This window comes from Oncorhynchus masou, chromosome 12 (genome assembly GCF_036934945.1).
Source record: "Oncorhynchus masou masou isolate Uvic2021 chromosome 12, UVic_Omas_1.1, whole genome shotgun sequence".
NCBI lineage: Eukaryota > Metazoa > Chordata > Actinopteri > Salmoniformes > Salmonidae > Oncorhynchus > Oncorhynchus masou.
Window position 1 is genome coordinate 72,280,094 of NC_088223.1, and position 19,423 is coordinate 72,299,516.

The window sequence follows — 19,423 nt, forward strand, 5'->3', positions numbered from 1 at the left end:
ACGGAAACTTTTGTCAATCCCATTTTGGTGTCAAAACTCCTGGTTGGGAACCCCAAACTAGAGGATAGTAGAAGCAAACACTCCTGAGTCAATACACACATTAATACATTATTGTTGCATCTTGGGGCCTGGCAGAGGTTCTCTATCCACTGTGTTCAATCGTTAACAAGGTGAACTCATTAGACAAACACAGATAGAATCATTGTTTCTCATTGCCGTGACTGATAATGACTAGGAAAATGACACACTATTTACAAAGACAGGGAGATTTTCTTTCCCCCACAAAAATGCCTGAATTGAACTCATCACTCACAGTGAAATGTGACTGATATTTGAGTCACGCTGCATTACAGCAATCTTTACTCCATTGAAAACTCCCGAGGAGCCACAGCAAACATTACCATCAGATGTGCATGGAATATCAACATACCGCACACACTCAAGATGACAAACTAGACCTTATAACATCAACAAGGTAAAGAGGAAAATAAAAGTCTACAAATGCTATACCATGGCAATGGTATATAGGGGCAGGGCTATTTTCTACCCCTCTACACTATTACAAGGGCCAGTTCTGAGAAGCATTGGTAATACTGAGACAAAGATGTTGATAATAAGTGACCAAAGAGGAGCTTGAGGGCTATGGTCTTTTGGCCATACGAGTGGATTGGAGTGGGTCAAGCTTGTCCTCTGTGCATAAAGAAAGGAAGATAAGGATGGAAAAATTGGGGCAAAGTGGATGGTGAGGCGAGTGGAGGGCACACAGCCCTGATAGATGACTGTGGACACAGACGGCTTAACACTTAAGGAACTGCCTCCATCCGCCCCCATCACACACAACTTCATCAGCTCCATTTGTCACTGCCGTAAGCAGGGCCCAACTGTTTGCTGCTCTGGCTAAGTTTCATAAGGTCATTGTGGGAGAAACTCACTTTGCTGCTCTGTCTTCTGTAGTCTATATTATCCCCCTCTCTAATTATGTAGATTTAGTTGGAAAGGACAGGCAGAGGACTCTGCGCTAAAACCCAGTAATCCAGCCTTCCCTGGATTACTCACTCTCTCAAAGCACGGCAAAAGGGGGAGTCAACACCACAAGAAGGCCATCTGCTTCAATCCCCAAATTGTTGACCGATTTAAAAGCCATATATTATACAAAGGGCAAAAGCCAGATACGCTTCTAATAAGTGGGTAGCATCTAAACATTACACCTTTAGTATTTTACTGTATAAAAACCCAGACTGCATTGAAAGGGGATTTACGGCTGTGCAACTTTCAGGTCTCTTAAGAGGTATATTCAAATAAAACTCTTGTTATAAGTAGATATTACCATATATCTTTCAATAGCTTTTCCACAAAAATGATGGAATGACAAAAGGAGGCCATTTTCAGTACTGAAGCAACAATAGAGATTTGCTGACTTTCTATTTTGAGAGTACATTACTGTAAAATAGCTGTGAAGATAATGCTTCCCTGGTTAACCACTGACCACTGACATGTTAAAGGGAGAGTGCCTATGGGCTTTACAGAAAGGAAAAACAAACTACTGCAGAGGAAGGTGACCTCTCAAGCACACTAAGTGGGTTTAAGATATCTTTCATACATAACTACTCATAGAAATAAATGAAAAACTATTGGATTTCAGGAAGTTAAATCTCTGTCCCAAATATTTTCAAGCGATCAGTTCTGTAACAGGAGGAGACAACAAATGTCAAAAACACTAAAATATACTCTGGGGTGGCAGATTATGAAAAAGCCCATCCTGGCATTCTACAGCATTCGGGATCTGCTAAATTACACCGAACAAAAATAAAAATGCAACATGTAAAGTGTTGGTCCCATGTTTCATGAGATGAAATAAAATATCCCAAAAATGTTCCATACGCACAAAAGGCTAATTTGATCATTACACAGGTGCACCTTGTGCGGGGACAATAAAAGACCACTCTAAAATATGCATTTGTGTCACACAACACAATGCCACAGATGTCTCAAGTTGAGGGAGTGTGCAATTGGCATGCTGATGACAGGAATGTCCACCAGAGCTGTTGCCAGAGAATTGGATGTTCATTTCTCTACCATTTTTTATTTTTTTATTTCTCTACCATAAGCTGCCTCCGTAATTTTAGAGAATTTGGCAGTACGTCCAACTGGTCTCACGCAGACCTTGTGTAACCACCATCACGTTTCAGCATAATGCACAGCCCCATATTGCAAGGATCTCTACACAATTCCTGGAAGCTGAAAATGTCCCCGTTCTTCCATGGCCTGCATACTCACCAAACATGTCACCCATTGAGCAGCTTGGGATGCCCTGGATCAACGTGAACGACAGCGTGTTCCAGTTCCAGAAACTTTGCACAGTCATTGAAGAGGTGTGGGACAACATTCCACAGGACACAAATCAACAGTCTTTTCAACTCTATAGGAAGGAGATTTCACACGCTGCATGAGGCAAGTGGTAGTCACACCAGATACTGACGAGTTCTCTGATCCACGCCTCTTTCTTTAAGGTATCTTTGACCAACAAATGCATATCTGTATTCTCAGTCATGTGAAATCCATAGATGAGGACTGATTTCCTTATATGAACTGTAACTCAGTCAAGTGTTTGAATATTGTTGCTTTTCTATTTTTTTTCAGCGTAAGTTATGTCAATCACAAGGGAGTCATAGGCAGGGCCTACGCCCATGTAATCTTTGAGCATGATGTGCTGGGAGCTCGAGATCTGAAAGCTGCCCCAGGCGAGCCTCAGACATGAAACCACTTCCTTCCCTGTGAAAGGCATAACAAGCTGCACCACCGATGCCAATAAAAGTAATAGAATACCTTGAAGTCCCTGTCACCAACTGTGCCCCATTACAAAATTACCGTAACTTTACCAAAAAATGTCCAGAAATCCTGGTTAGAATATTCCTGTCATCAAGAATAAGCAGGACATCTGGGAATCCTTCATCCAGGACTTCTGGAGAACCTGAGAATCTTACCAGAAAGTTGAGGGAATTTTGCAACTCTAGTGACACCTATTTTGATAGTACCGTCAATGACATGGATCTTTCATTTCTATCAAGTCAAGTGGCACTACAGCCGAGCATAAAAAATAAATGAATAAGCCCCCCCCCAAAAAGTGGGATAAAGCAATAACAGGTAATGGGACACAGATGGTGACTGGGACTTGAAGGATTTACATTACTGTTGTTTTTTTGGACCAGTGATGCAGCAATTTATGCTTCACACAGGCAGTGGTTTGAAGTAATCTGAGCCTGCATTGGCTTAAAGCCAGAGAAAGGGCAGCTTTCAAAGCTGGAACTGCAGTGAGGGGAAAGGGGGAATAGGACAAGTGGAGACAGAAAAAAAAACATGATGAAAAAGCCAGTGAGAGCCAGAGAACAAAACCGAGAGAGGAGTAAGATGTAATGGGGGGAAACAGTGTGATGTGGAGAGCAACAAGAGTGAAAAAGAGTACCAACGGGACAGCAAGAGAATATTTAACACAAAAAGTGAAAAGGTCAGAAAATAGAGAGTGGTTTTGGGATCTGGGACAAGCATGTCTGCATAATGTACACTACCAGTCAAAACCTTGGACATATCTACTCATTCCAGGGTTTTTCTTTTTACTATTTTCTACATTGTAGAATAACAGTGAAAACATCAAAACTATGAAACAACACATACGGAATCACGTAGTAACCAAAAAAAGTAGTACACAAATCCAAATATATTTTAGATTTCAGATTCTTCAAAGTATCAACCCTTTGCCTTGATGACAGCTTTGCACACTCTTGGCATTCTCTCAACCAGCTTCACCTGGAACGCTTTACCACCAGTTTTGAATGAGTTCACATATACTCTGAGCACTCGTTGGTTGCTTTTACTTCACTCTGCGGTTCAACTCAACCCAAACCATCTCAATTGGGTTGAGATCGGGAAATTGTGGAAGCCAGGTCATCTGATGCAGCATTACATCACTTTCCTTTTTGGTCAAATAGCCCTTACACAGCCTGGATGTGTGTTGGGTCATTGTCCTGTTGAAAAACAAATGATAGTACCACTAAGCGCAAACCAGATAGGATGGTGTATCGCTGCTGTGGTAGACATGCTGGTTAAGTGTGCCTTGAATTCTAAATAAATCCCCAACAGTGTCAGCAGCAAAGCACCCCCACACCATCACACCTCCTCCTCCATGCTTCATGGTGGGAACCACACATGCGGAGATCATCTGTTCACCTATTCTGCATATCACAAAGACATGGAGGTTGGAACCAAAAATCTCAAATTTGGACTCATTAGACCAAAGGACAGATTTCCGACCGGTCTAATGTACATTGCTCGGGTCTCTTGGCCCAAGTACGTCTCTTTTTCTTATTGGTGCCCTTTAGTATTGGTTTCTTTGCAGCAAATCGACCATGAAAGCCTGATTCACGCAGTCTCTTCTGAACAGTTGATGTTATGTGTCTGTTAATTGAACTCTGTGAAGCATTTATTTGGGTTGCAATTTCTGAGGCTGGTAACTCTTATGAACGTATCCTCTGCAGTAGAGGTAACTCTAGGTCTTCCCCTCCTGTGACGGTCCTCGTGAGAGCTAGTTTCATCATAGCGCTTGATGGTTTTTGCACTGCACTTCAAGAAAATGTCAAAGTTCTTGAAATTTTCCAAATTGACTGACCTTCATATCTAATAGTAATGATGAACTGTCATTTCTCTCTGCTTATTTGAGCTGTTCTGCCATAATATGGACTTGGTCTTTTACCAAATATCATTATCTTCTGTATACCACCCCTACCTTGTCCCAACACAACTGATTAGCTCAAACGCATTAACGAAAGAAATTCCACTAATTAACATGGCACACCTGTTAATTGAAATGCATTCCAGGTGACTACCTTATGAAGCTGGTTGAGAGAATGCCAAGTGTGCAAAGCTGTCGAGACAAAGGGTGACTACTTTGAAGAATCTCAAATATATTTTGATTTGTTTAACACTTTTTTGATTATTACATCATTCCATGTGTTATTTCATAGATTTGATGTCTTCACTATTATTCTACAATGTAGAAAATAGTACAAATAAAGAAAACCCTGGAATGAGGAGGTGTGTTCAAACTTTTGACTTGTACTGTACATCTGTCAGGCTGCCAGTCCCCCCTCGTAGTGTGTGGAGCAGATCTCTGGTGAGGCCACAGGGGGTAGAAGGAATTATACATCCATTTCCATCTAGAATGTGCCAAAGTCATTTACATCTGTGAAAAGAAAAACATGAAAGTGGGCTTCAGGCTTTAACCAAGTGAATGGTGGCCCCTGCATTGAGCGAGAATCAAATCATTCCAGTCAAGGTGCAGCATGTTCCATGCCATTATATTACAATAGACATCACTTGGAACAAGATGCAGAGAAACACGTACGCCAAGGAAATGGTTGTGAGATATTACTTTGTCATAAAATGGATGGGTAATTGAAAGGTTATTTTAGAACAAAGAGAAACATTTGAGAGGAAAAGTAAAACAGTATGTGGATAGGTACTAACTAAAGCACTTGTCAAATGTTTTCCATGTTAAATTGCATTTTTTTTAACCAAACAAGCACAGGTAACTACAGTAAAACAATGACATGTAACAGTAAATTGTATGTTTTATTTGACATTTTGGGAAATATCTAATGTTCCCAAAACAGTGGGGAACATCCAAATAATGATGACAAGACATTGAAGAGGATCCTCCATAACACAGAGTGTTCTGTAAATGTCCTCTCTTTCGCAAGCCCTAGGGCCGGATCCCTAGCAGATGCAGGACCAGCTCTTTGTCCTCAGCCAGAGAGAGGCCAGTGTGTCCAGGGGCTTGGCAGCTGCCTGTTGCCTTGGTCTCTTCCTGCTCCCCTCTGCCTCACCAGAGTCATCGCTGCAGTCACTGAGGCTGCGCTTCCTCATCCCAGCAGCATGGCTTTAAACAAAGAGAGGAGAAAGGTTTCAACAATCAGTTTAGCTCACATCAATGGGAGTGCAGTTTATATTGAGGGTCGGTCTATGGAGATGGTCTTTGAAAAAAAGGTGTTATGGGACATACCGTGGTTCATGGGGATCTGTGTAAAACAGAGGTAGAGGATTGCAACCCTGGGAGGTATCTTGGTTAAAAATCTTCCAATGTTGCTAGCTATTTGATTGCATGAGGCTGCTCAAGATTCTTTGTAATTGAGATGGATGGAAAGAGGCACCCGTCTCATAGCCATCTGATAGGGGAGATAGCTGGCTCTCTTTATTCAAAGTTGTGAAATGGCCGGGATGATCAGACACCAGCAATGGCGTAATGGGATTAATTGAACAAATGGGCCGAAAAAAGTCTAAAACTTGGGGAACACAATTTAACTTTGATTAAGTCAATTGGTGTGGATCAAGGGAGTGGGGAATGATTTATCATGTGAACAGGAAGCAGAGTGAAACACAGTTATTGCTGATAGAGCTGTCTCTCCTATTATCTGCACCTCTGATTGTTGACACTCCACAGCTCAGGGGCTGGGTGGTGAGCACTAGGAATACAAAATGGCTACCATGCATGCAGAACCCCATTGTGGGTCAATTCATTAGGGCACACTGTGGAAAACGGTTCACAATGGAAATATAAAACAAGCATTTTTTGTTGGATGGTACCGCCTCGTTTCGCCTGTTTCTTCCAATGAATGTATAATGCGTTACTTTTAAAGTAACCTTGCCAACCACAAACATGCAAGGCAAGTGCATTTTCTTGACACAGTCTTTCCGCTCGCCATAAAAAGGAGTAATTTCACCCAAAGTAAAAAGGAAGGGGAAAACCAGTGGTACATTTGTCTTGCTTTGCTGTTTGTTAGTGCTGACAGGGTGGTTCTCTCTGACCTTAGCCCCTGGTGAACACAACCTGAGCCCAAATTAAAATAAAAACATCTGTTTGGTGCAGATAGTAAGAACATTAAATGTTGGGGAACACAACAACTTAAGCCATGACTGACGTGAGGGCCATAACATATGAAACATTCCCTCTTATCAGTTGTTAACCCCATCCCAGTCTATACATTATATACCACCATATACAGTTCTGTGTGCATCCACTGGAGAAAAGCCTTAAATGATTCAACAGACTTAAGCCTTGTTCACACTGCGAGACAAATCTGATTTGGAGTACTGACGGTCCAAACAGCAAGTTACAAGTGACCAAATCATATTTGTGTGTACAGTCAGCAGTCATTTGTTGACATGGTTCTGCTAGTTGTCATAGTAATAACGACGGGTGTGTGCACAATGGTGTAGGCTGATTGGTGGTGGTGTGCTCGTGCTTCCCATCACTCAGAAGTTTATGTAGCAAACAAAGGTGACGACAACGCCTGCATGAACTTTTCTCAATGTTCAACATCATAGTGGGGTTTTTTAAAGCCTCAAAGGATATCATTATCCACATTTCAAAACAAGTCCTTTTTGGCTAGCCAAGGCAGTCAACTAGCTAGCCAAGGCAGTGAACTAGCTAGCTGGGTAGCTGTTTAGCTTTCTAGCACATTCACTCATTTGTTTGTAAACAATTAACTAGCTAATGAACAATGAACACAATTACATTTTATGGATGGCAATTTGAATGCACAGAGTTACCATGATGAGATCCTAAAGCCCATTATTGTGCCATTCATTCGCCGCCATCACCTCATGATCCAGCATGATAACGTACCCCCATGTCGCAAGGATCTGTACACAATTCCTGGAAGCTGAAAATGTTCCAGGTCTTCCATGGCCTGCATACTCATTAGACATATCACCCATTGATCATATTTGGGATGCTCTTGATCGACGTGTACAATAGCGTGTTCCGGTTCCCGACATTATCCAGGAACTAAGCACAGTCATTGAAGAAGAGCTGGACAACATTCCACAGGCCACAATCAACAACCTGATCAACTCAATGCAAAGGAGATGTCTCGCTGCATGAGGCAAATGGTGGTCACATCAAATAGTGACTGTTTTCTGATCCATGCCCCTATTTGTTTTTTTTTTAAGGTATCTATGACCAACAGATGTATATCTGTATTCCCAGTCATGTAAAATCCATAGATTAGGGCCTGATTAATTTATTTCAATTGACTGATTTCCTTATATGAACTGTAACTCAGTAAGATCTTTGAAATTGTTTCATGTTGCGTTTATATTTTTGTTCAGTGTAGTTATCTAGCTAGCATATAATTATGCAATTCAGTAAAGTAATTATACACCTACTAATATCCTAAACACTTTATAATGCATGTCATATCATGATGTTCAGAGTTTTAAGCCAAGCCTCCATGTCCACCCCCATCTCGCACTCATCCCGCAAAATTTCAATCGCATCTCACACCCTACACTTGTCCATCAAGCATGTAAACAAATAGCTTGCCTGGTCCATGGAAAGCTGCTCAATCTGCATTGACTGGTGGAATCATTTAATAAGCTAAATGAGCTAATTGTAAAAACTGTTGACTTAACAAGTTAAAAAAGGAATAGAAAGGAACAAAATAAACCAGTACTTTTTCTGGTTTTAACCGGTTCAGAACTTTATTATACAGGTCAGAACAGTGGAATGGAATGAAAATAATTGTAGTTCTGAACGAAATAATTGGTAAATAATTTTGGTTCCAACCCCTGAATTTAACTAAACAATCCATGCAGAAATGCATATGACTGCAGTCATGCATACACCAACATTTACAACCAGCCAGCTTGTACAGGACATTCTGAGCTTTCCTTACCTTTTGAACTTCTGTAAAAATTTATTTATTTAAGATACACTGCCAATTATTCCATCATAGACATGTACAGTGCCTTGCGAAAGTATTCGGCCCCCTTGAACTTTGCGACCTTTTGCCACATTTCAGGCTTCAAACATAAAGATATAAAACTGTATTTTTTTGTGAAGAATCAACAACAAGTGGGACACAATCATGAAGTGGAACGACATTTATTGGATATTTCAAACTTTTTTAACAAATCAAAAACTGAAAAATTGGGCGTGCAAAATTATTCAGCCCCCTTAAGTTAATACTTTGTAGCGCCACCTTTTGCTGCGATTACAGCTGTAAGTCGCTTGGGGTACGTCTCTATCAGTTTTGCACATCGAGAGACTGAAATTTTTCCCATTCCTCCTTGCAAAACAGCTCGAGCTCAGTGAGGTTGGATGGAGAGCATTTGTGAACAGCAGTTTTCAGTTCTTTCCACAGATTCTCGATTGGATTCAGGTCTGGACTTTGACTTGGCCATTCTAACACCTGGTTTATGTTTATTTTTGAACCATTCCATTGTAGATTTTGCTTTATGTTTTGGATCATTGTCTTGTTGGAAGACAAATCTCCCAGTCTCAGGTCTTTTGCAGACTCCATCAGGTTTTCTTCCAGAATGGTCCTGTATTTGGCTCCATCCATCTTCCCATCAATTTTAACCATCTTCCCTGTCCCTGCTGAAGAAAAGCAGGCCCAAACCATGATGCTGCCACCACCATGTTTGACAGTGGGTATGGTGTGTTCAGGGTGATGAGCTGTGTTGCTTTTACGCCAAACATAACGTTTTGCATTGTTGCCAAACAGTTAAATTTTGGTTTCATCTGACCAGAGCACCTTCTTCCACATGTTTGGTGTGTCTCCCAGGTGGCTTGTGGCAAACTTTAAACAACACTTTTTATGGATATCTTTAAGAAATGGCTTTCTTCTTGCCACTCTTCCATAAAGGCCAGATTTGTGCAATATACGACTGATTGTTGTCCTATGGACAGAGTCTCCCACCTCAGCTGTAGATCTCTGCAGTTCATCCAGAGTGATCATGGGCCTCTTGGCTGCATCTCTGATCAGTCTTCTCCTTGTATGAGCTGAAAGTTTAGAGGGACGGCCAGGTCTTGGTAGATTTGCAGTGGTCTGATACTCCTTCCATTTCAATATTATCGCTTGCACAGTGCTCCTTGGGATGTTTAAAGCTTGGGAAATCTTTTTGTATCCAAATCCGGGCTTTAAACTTCTTCACAACAGTATCTCGGACCTGCCTGGTGTGTTCCTTGTTCTTCATGATGCTCTCTGCGCTTTTAACGGACCTCTGAGACTATCACAGTGCAGGTGCATTTATACAGAGACTTGATTACACACAGGTGGATTGTATTTATCATCATTAGTCATTTAGGTCAACATTGGATCATTCAGAGATCCTCACTGAACTTCTGGAGAGAGTTTGCTGCACTGAAAGTAAAGGGGCTGAATAATTTTGCACGCCCAATTTTTCAGTTTTTAATTTGTTAAAAAAGTTTGAAATATCCAATAAATGTCGTTCCACTTCATGATTGTGTCCCACTTGTTGATTCTTCACAAAAAATACAGATTTATATCTTTATGTTTGAAGCCTGAAATGTGGCAAAAGGTCGCAAAGTTCAAGGGGGCCGGATACTTTCGCAAGGCACTGTAGCTATATAGGGCATGTTATTTTCCCCTGGTCAGGTTCTTGTTCTCAGAAGACACAGCTTGGCTGGTGTGTGATGGCGCCCAGGAGTGTATTAAACACTACTATATGAGACCTGCTGGCCCTTGGAATTCAATTGAGTCTACAGGAAAAACACTTACGATAAGAGCATGATACAGGGGTCAGTTAAGGGGTAAATTAAAAACTTGCCAGAAGAATGAGTCAGATGTTAGATCTTTGAAGTCTATTGTTGCTGCTCTTTTAGCTATTTTATACTGAACAAACACAACATGTAAAGTGTTGGTCCCGTGTTTTTTATTTTTTTTTAACCTTTATTTAACCAGGCAAGTCAGTTAAGAACAAATTCTTATTTTCAATGACGGCCTGGGAACAGTGGGTTAACTGCCTGTTCAGGGGCAGAACGACAGATTTGTACCTTGTCAGCTCAGGGGTTTGAACTCTCAACCTTGCGGTTACTAGTCCAACGCTCTAACCACTAGGCTACCCTGCCGCCCCGTTTCATGAGCTGAAATAAAAGCTTATTTCTCTCAAAGTTTGTTAGCTAGCATTTTATCCTTTGCTAAGATGATCTATCCACTTGACAGGTGTGGTATATCAAGAAGCTGATTAAACACTATGGTAATTACACATGTGCACCTTGTGCTGGGGACATTAAGTCCATAGATTTCTTAAGTTCAGAGGGAGCTTGCAAATGGCATGCTGATTGCAAGAATGTCCACCAGAGCGGTTTCCAGAGAATTGCATGTTAATATCTCGATCATAAGCCGTGTCCAACTGTCCTCACAACCGCAGACCACGTGTAACCACACCAGCATAGGGCATCCACATCCGGATTCTTCACCAGCGGGATTGTCGGGGTGTGGGGGGATAGAGGAGTATTTCTGTCTCTAAAGCCCTTTTGTGGGGGAAAACTCATTCTTATTGGCTGGGCATATGCCCTCCCAGGCCCACCCCATGGCTGCGCCCCTGCCCAGTCATGTGAAATCCATAGATTAGGGCCTAATGAATTGATTTAAATTGACTGATTTCCTTATATGAACTGTAACTCAGCAAAGTCGTAGAAATGTTTTATGTTGCGTTTTATATTTTTGTTCAGTATAGATTAAAATTGCAAACAACTTGCTCTGATCAGGTGGGACCATTCCCCAAATTCTCATGTTTTCACTATGTGCACCAAACAGATTTTCTACAAACTAAGTTCTTAATTTGGGCTCAGGTTGTGTTCAGGTCAGAGAGAACCACCCTGTCAGCACTAACAAACAGCAAAGCAAGACACATGTACCACTGGTTTTCCCCTTCCTTTTTATTTTGGGTGAAATTACTCCTCTTTCTTGTTAGCAGAAAGACTGTCAAGAGAATTCACTTGTCTATATGTTTGTTGTTGGCAAGGTTACTGTTAAAAGTAACTCACCTCACCTTATATCCTCACAGCTTATCAGCTTATACTCCAGAGTTTTATGTTTTCTGTATTTATATTGTATATTCCGTATGTTGATTATGTTTCTGTATTCTGTTTGTATATTGTCTATCGATGGCAGCAACTATTCACCAAGTCAAATTCCGGGTATGTGTATTGGTTGGTTTATTCGGGTCCCCAGTAGCTTTTGCCAAAGCAGCAGCTATTCTTCGTGGGTTCCACACAAAAACAAGACAAGTAAGAAAACACATACACAGACACACAAATCTAAAATACTACGGTGGCCTCCTGAATTATTGATCCTGTTCATTGCTGTTTATCAGCTATATCTTACACTCAAAATATCATATTAATCTAACCTTTGAGTTAAAACATTTAAGAAAGAAATGGTCATCAAGAAATAATTATACTTAACAAAAATATAAACGCTACATGTAAAGTGTTGGGTTGCAATAATAGATCCCAGAAATGTTCCACAAGCACAAAAAGCTTATTTCTCTCCAATTTTGAGCACATATTTGTTCACATCCATCCACCTGACAAGTGTGGCATATCAAGAAGCTGATGAAACAGCATGATAATTACACAGGTCCATCTTGTGCTGGGGTCAATAAAATGGCACTAAAATAAGCAGTTGTCACAATACAATGCCATATACGTCCACATTTTTGAAAGAGCGTACAATCAGCCCCCCTTTTTTAAATGAGCGATCTACATGACATTTAGTGTGAAGTCACCCAGGTACATTTGGGCAAATCGTGAAGGAGACATTTGCATTCATACTACATTTTTTTCTGCAAGAATATCGTCAAATCTGTATACTTGGACTTTGATTACGCTTTTCCAGACTTAGTAGCCATATTGAAAGTTCAACATTTGCAAAACAACCAGTTTTAATAACTCTGAATATTCTTATAATTCTTGTCCAAAAGGAAAAGCTGTCGTACAAGGTTAGTAGCTATATTTTCCGACAGATAAAAGCTTTCCGGATACTCCCGTAAGGCCCAGCTCATTGGCTATCTAGCTAGCTTCGTTTGACCACAATTGGTGCTTATTTGACAAAGTTAGAGTCGTTCAAGTGAAAACCGTCCGTGTCATCGGGGTGCCATGAAGGCGTCGCTCTCTGAACAAATATGGTGTCCTATAGGACATACTACACCCCTAATGATATAGTGAAGTCTAGTTACATTCTAGGATCTCTGAGGAATACATACTAACGTGATTTGACTGTTTGAAAGAATGTTTAGGGTTAGATTTTCACAGATTCCATTCTTTGCTAATTGAACAAGTGGAAATACAAAACCGATCGTGCATGCTTTAAGGACGTTTTTAGGACATGAAAAAGGATTTTATCTAACAAAACGACACTTCATGTTATCTCTGCGACCCTTTGGATGATAAATCAGAGCAAGATTTCAGAATGTAAGTACACATTTTACCGTCAGAGGTAGATTTATCAAGCCTCATGCGGTGAAAAAAGTGTTTTGTTAGGAGCTCACCTCAAACAATTGCATGGCCTTTTTTGCAGTAATAGCTACTGTAAATTGTACAGTGCAGTTATATTAACAAGAATTTAAGCTTTCAGCCGATATAAGACACCTGTACCGACATTTGTTGTTTCTCTAAAATCTGCGATTGTGACACAAGGCCCTGCATTAACTGTCCCGTTGACGGGATGCCAATTCCTAAGAAGTTTTGAAGTCCTGTTTCACTAGGGTATAAATATGAGGTGACACTCCCTTTGTCCTTTACCATGTTGATGGATTACTGAGCACACACAAATGAAATAAGACAAAAGGTTGTTAGTCTTCACAAATCAGGTAATGGCTTTAAAAAGATAGCTACACACCTGAAAATACCCATTTCCACTATAAGTGCAATAAGACATGTAAAACAACTGAAGTAGTGATGAACCTGCCTGGAAGAGGACACAAGTGTATTTCGCCCCCACGCAGTGAGAGGGATGGTTCAAGTGGAAAAATACATCGCCAAGAATTACAGTTGGAGAATTGCAATAGTTGGTTACATCTGGTCTCCAAAACTACAATAACACCACCTCCATGCCAAAATGTTATTTGGAAGGGTTGCCTGAAGAAAGCCTCTGCTGTCACCAAACCACAAACGTAAGCGGCGGGAGTTTGTTAAATGTCTTTGAACTTTGATTGGAACCAGGTTGGACGGTCTGATGAGACAAAATAGAGCTTTTTTAGCAAAAAACACCAGAGGTGAGTTTGGCATAAAAAGAGCCATGGTCATGCAGAAAAGAACCTAATCCCCACTGTGAAGTATGGTGGTGGATCTGTAATGTTGTGGGGCTGTTTTACTAACAAAGGCTATGGAAACCTTGTTAGGATACACGGCATCAGACTCCATCTAATGCCAGGAGATTTTAGGCCAAAACCTATGACAGTGTTAAAAAAAAACTGGACGATATGATGGTATTTTGTTTTTTAATAATACAAGTTCTAAATGTGCTTTATGAGTAATGAGTGACCCCAGGGTGGCAACACATACATTCTCAGTGATTTTAATGGGTCCTTCGCCACACTGTTAAATTCAACCAAGAATAATTGATCAATTTTATACATTTCTGCATTACCTGCACTCATTTGGGCATTTCCACACTGCCACGTAGGGCTGCACGATATGGGGAAACAATCTAGGCCTTATTTTTAACCAAATGTTGCAATTGCGATTTGACATGTGATTTAGAGCAAAACACTTGGGTGAACTGTTGGAATTAGGGATGCACGATATATCGGTGAACATAATGGAATCGGCCAATATTAGCTAAAAATGCCATCATGGGTAACGGCCCGATGTCTAGTTTAATACCGATGTCAAAGCTGACGTGCATACCTATATAAAAGGTAGGTACATGACGCAATGATGCCACGTAAAATGTTGTGCAACACAGCATTCCTAACCTAGCCCACTATGTCTGCTGTGTGGATCGAGCAGTCAACAAGTCGAGCAGTCATTTGAAAGAGTAAGAACATTTCAGCGAGACAACTCAAAAGGTGAAATCCATTAAAGCCAAGATAATGGAATTCATTGCCCTTGACAATCAACCGTTTAGGAATCCTTGTGAGTAAGTATTAGCTAGGTAGCCACTTGTTGTTCGCCTATTGAAATTGAACTTCAGTTCATGAAAATAAATAGCTAGCCAGCTACTTAACCCTGCTGCCCAAAGCTAACGTTATAAGCAGCCAGCTAGCTTCATCTGGCTAGTGAGGCTCAACCGGACCGGGTTATGTTGTGAAGCTAGCCACAATAAGGAATAGGCACAATAGTGGAATTAGCGTTTTGCCTTCAAAATAAAAGTACCTCTGAAAGTGATGCAGAAGGTTACAATTGGTGGAATCATGCCATATTTCGACTAGATAATGTGAAGCAATGAAATGGGGGTATCAATGACACCCACAGAACACAACTGTGAAGAGTTTACGCAAATATTAGCGTTGTAGAGCTTATCGCGGGACTGTGACAGTGTGTGAAATCACCTCCCCAGTCAGCCTGTTGTGTGTATTGACGTTCATATTTCACTGTACAGCTTTACCTAAAGATTGGGGATCAATGAAATGGGGTATCAGTCGACTCAACACCAAAGATATTTTTTCCCCAAAGTCATCCTCAGAGTTATCAGACTCCAAAACATCCACGCAGTATTGTTTTTCCTCGGGAATAGAGTTCAATACACATAAGTTGACAATAAATGTGGCTCAATTCACAGTCCCACAAAATAAGAGCTACAATGCTAATGTTATCTGGGTGTCACTGAGTAGACTGATACCCCATGTCATTGATCCAAAATCCATAGGTAGGGCTGTACAGTGAAGTAAGTATGCCCCAATACAATTCTAAAGTATAATACATCCAGTGTGATTTCAACATATTTTTGTCAAATTATCAAATGATTGTCTTTTGTTGATTTTATATAACATTCCAACCTCGTTTAGCATGATCTATTCAATTATGGAATTATTATACTATTTGTATTCATTTGCGTCACTGTCAATGACATACTTTTATTCTGAAGGCTAACTGCAAAGTGAACTATTGTTGATAATCCTTATTGTGGCTAGCATCACATAGATGGTTCCGACCACCATTAAATCAAATAACTGTCTTATAAATTAAGGTTATTTTACATTATGACACCTAGCTATATAGTTAGGTAGCTAACTATAGCTACTGAAACATATGTCATTTTGTTATGTTTTTGGGGAAGAACATTGTTTGCATCCATGACCTAGCTAGCTTTTTTTATGACCAGCGCTGTAGGTGCTCGAGACAACTTTCCCAGCATCATAGCATACGTGTTAGAGGTCGACCGATTAATCGGAATGGACGATTAATTAGGGCTGATTTCAAGTTGTCATAACAATCGGAAATCTGTATTTTTGGGCGCCGATTTTGCCGATTCTTTAAAAAAAGTTTTATTTGATTTTGTATACCTTTATTTAACTAGGCAAGTCCGTTAAGAACACATTCTTATTCACAATGACGGCCTAGGAACGGTGGGTTAACTGCCTTGTTCAGGGGAAGAATGACAAATTTTCACCTTGTCAGCTCGGGGGATCCAATCTTGCAACCTTATAGTTAACTAGTCCAACGCTCTAGTATATATTTTTAAACCTGCATATTTAGCTAAAAGAAATCCAGGTTAGCAGGCAATATTAACCAGGTGAAATTGTCACTTCTCTTGCGTTCATTGCACACAGAGTCAAGGTATATGCAACAGTTTGGGTAGCCTGGCTCATTGCGAACTAATTTGCCACAATTGTACGTAATTATGACATAACATTGAAGGTTGTGCAATGTAACAAGAATATTTAGACTTAGGGATGCCACCCGTTAGATAAAATACAGAACGGTTCCGTATTTCACTGAAATAATAAAAGTTTTGTTTTTGAAATGATAGTTTCCGGATTTGATCATATTAATGACCAAAGGCTCGTATTTCTGTGTGTTCTGTTATAATTAAGTCTATGATTTGATAAAGCATTCATTCACTTTCGTGCGTTTTGCCAGCAGCTCTTCGCAAGCACAGCGCTGTTTATAACTTCAAGCCTATCAGCCTAATGGTTGGTGTAACCGATTTGAAATAGCTCGCTAGTTTTTTTATTTATTTTTATTTCACCTTTATTTAACCAGGTAGGCAAATTGAGAACAAGTTCTCATTTACAATTGCGACCTGGCCAAGATAAAGCAAAGCAGTTCGACACATACAACGACACAGAGTTACACATGGAGTAAAACAAACATACAGTCAATAATACAGTATCAACAAGTCTATATACGATGTGAGCAAATGAGGTGAGATAAGGGACGTAAAGGCAAAAAAAGGCCATGGTGGCAAAGTAAATACAATATAGCAAGTAAAACACTGGAATTGTAGATTTGCAATGGAAGAATGTGCAAAGTAGAAATAAAAATAATGGGGTGCAAAGGAGCTAAATAAATAAATAAAATTAAATACAGTAGGGAAAGAGGTAGTTGTTTGGGCTAAAATATAGGTGGGCTATGTACAGGTGCAGTAATCTGTGAGCTGCTCTGACAGTTGGTGCTTAAAGCTAGTGAGGGAGATAAGTGTTTCCAGTTTCAGAGATTTTTGTAGTTTGTTCCAGTCATTGGCAGCAGAGAACTGGAAGGAGAGGCGGCCAAAGAAAGAATTGGTTTTGGGGGGTGACTGGAGAGATATACCTGCTGGAGCGTGTGCTACAGGTGGGAGATACTATGGTGACCAGCGAGCTGAGATAAGGGGGGACTTTACCTAGCAGGGTCTTGTTGGAGCGAGCGGTCGCATCTACACTTCGGTCCGCAGGTAGTATAACTTTTCATTACATTTCATTACATTTCGTTATAGTACAACGGTTTGATTTGTCTTATCTTAGCAATTTCTTCTTAGCTAGCTACATAGCCGTCTTTGTATCAACGACAATTGCATATTATCGTATTTCGTCGTCCTAACGTATCTGCCCAGCAGCTAGCTAAGCAGCTAGCTAACATCCACTGTCCACTAGCACTGTAGAAACTATTACACTCAACTGAACGACTCGATTAGCGTAGTGTCAGCTAGCTACATAGTTGTCTTCGCTGTCTTCGTATCCAAGATAATTGTGCAGTTTAGAGTGTGTAGACTTAGAGTGATTATCTTAATTTACCGAGGTTAGCTAGCCAGCTATTTGTCGTCCTTAATGTAGGAAATGCTGCTAGCTAGCTAGCCAACAGCTAGCCAACCTCTACCGAATTGAACTCCAACTACCCGGTCAACATTCCGCGTCGCTCCACAGGTAGTATCACATTTTTCATTTCACTTCATTACAGTACAACGGTTTGATTTGTTTGATCGTAGCTAGCCAGCTACATAGCCGTCTTTGTATCTAAGACAATTGTGTAGTCTAGAGCGATTTTCTAGGTTAGCTGGCCAGCTATTGTCGGTCTTTCAACGTAGCTAGCCAGCTAGCCCCCGAATAGCAGCACTGTAGTAACTATTACAGTACAACGGTTTGTTTTGTTTGATCGTAGCTAGCTAGCTGCATAGCCGTCTTTGTATCTAAGACAATTGTGTAGCCTAGAGCGATTTTCTAGGTTAGCTGGCCAGCTATTGTCGTTCTCTTAACGTAGCTAGCCAGCTAGCCCCCGAATAGCAGCACTGTAGTAACTATTACAGTACAACGGTTTGTTTTGTTTGATCGTAGCTAGCTAGCTACATAGCCGTCTTTGTATCTAAGTCAATTGTTTAGCCTAGAGCGATTTTCTAGGTTAGCTACATCGCAGCCACTACCAGCTAGCCTACTCCAGCAGTACTGTATCATTTCAATCATTTTAGTCTATAAGATTCTTGCTACGTAAGCTTAACTTTCTGAACATTCGAGACGTGTAGTCCACTTGTCATTCCAATCTCCTTTGCATTAGCGTAGCCTCTTCTGTACCCTGTCAACTATGTGTCTATCTATCCCTGTTCTCTCCTCTCTGCACAGACCATACAAACGCTCCACACACCGCGTGCCGCGGCCACCCTAATCTGGTGGTCCCAGCGCGCACGACCCACGTGGAGTTCCTGGTCTCCGGTAGCCTCTGGAACTGCCGATCTGCGGCCAACAAGGCAGAGTTCATCTCAGCCTATGCCTCCCTCCAGTCCCTCGACTTCCTGGCACTGACGGAAACATGGATCACCACAGATAACACTGCTACTCCTACTGCTCTCTCTTCGTCCGCCCACGTGTTCTCGCACACCCCGAGAGCTTCTGGTCAGCGGGGTGGTGGCACCGGGATCCTCATCTCTCCCAAGTGGTCATTCATTCTCTCTCTCCCCTTACCCATCTATCTATCGCCTCCTTTGAATTCCATGCTGTCACAGTTACCAGCCCTTTCAAGCTTAACATCCTTATCATTTATCGCCCTCCAGGTTCCTCGGAGAGTTCATCAATGAGCTTGATGCCTTGATAAGCTCCTTTCCTGAGGACGGCTCACCTCTCACAGTCCTGGGCGACTTTAACCTCCCCACGTCTACCTTTGACTCATTCCTCTCTGCCTCCTTCTTTCCACTCCTCTCCTCTTTGA

The 19,423-nt window shown here is 41.0% G+C and overlaps 1 pseudogene; it reads right to left on the minus strand.

Moving 5' to 3' along the window:
• Positions 1–5,755: 5,755 nt before the first annotated feature.
• LOC135549402 (probable ATP-dependent RNA helicase DDX10) overlaps positions 5,756–19,423 on the minus strand; it is a 138,145-nt pseudogene continuing 124,477 nt past the window's right edge.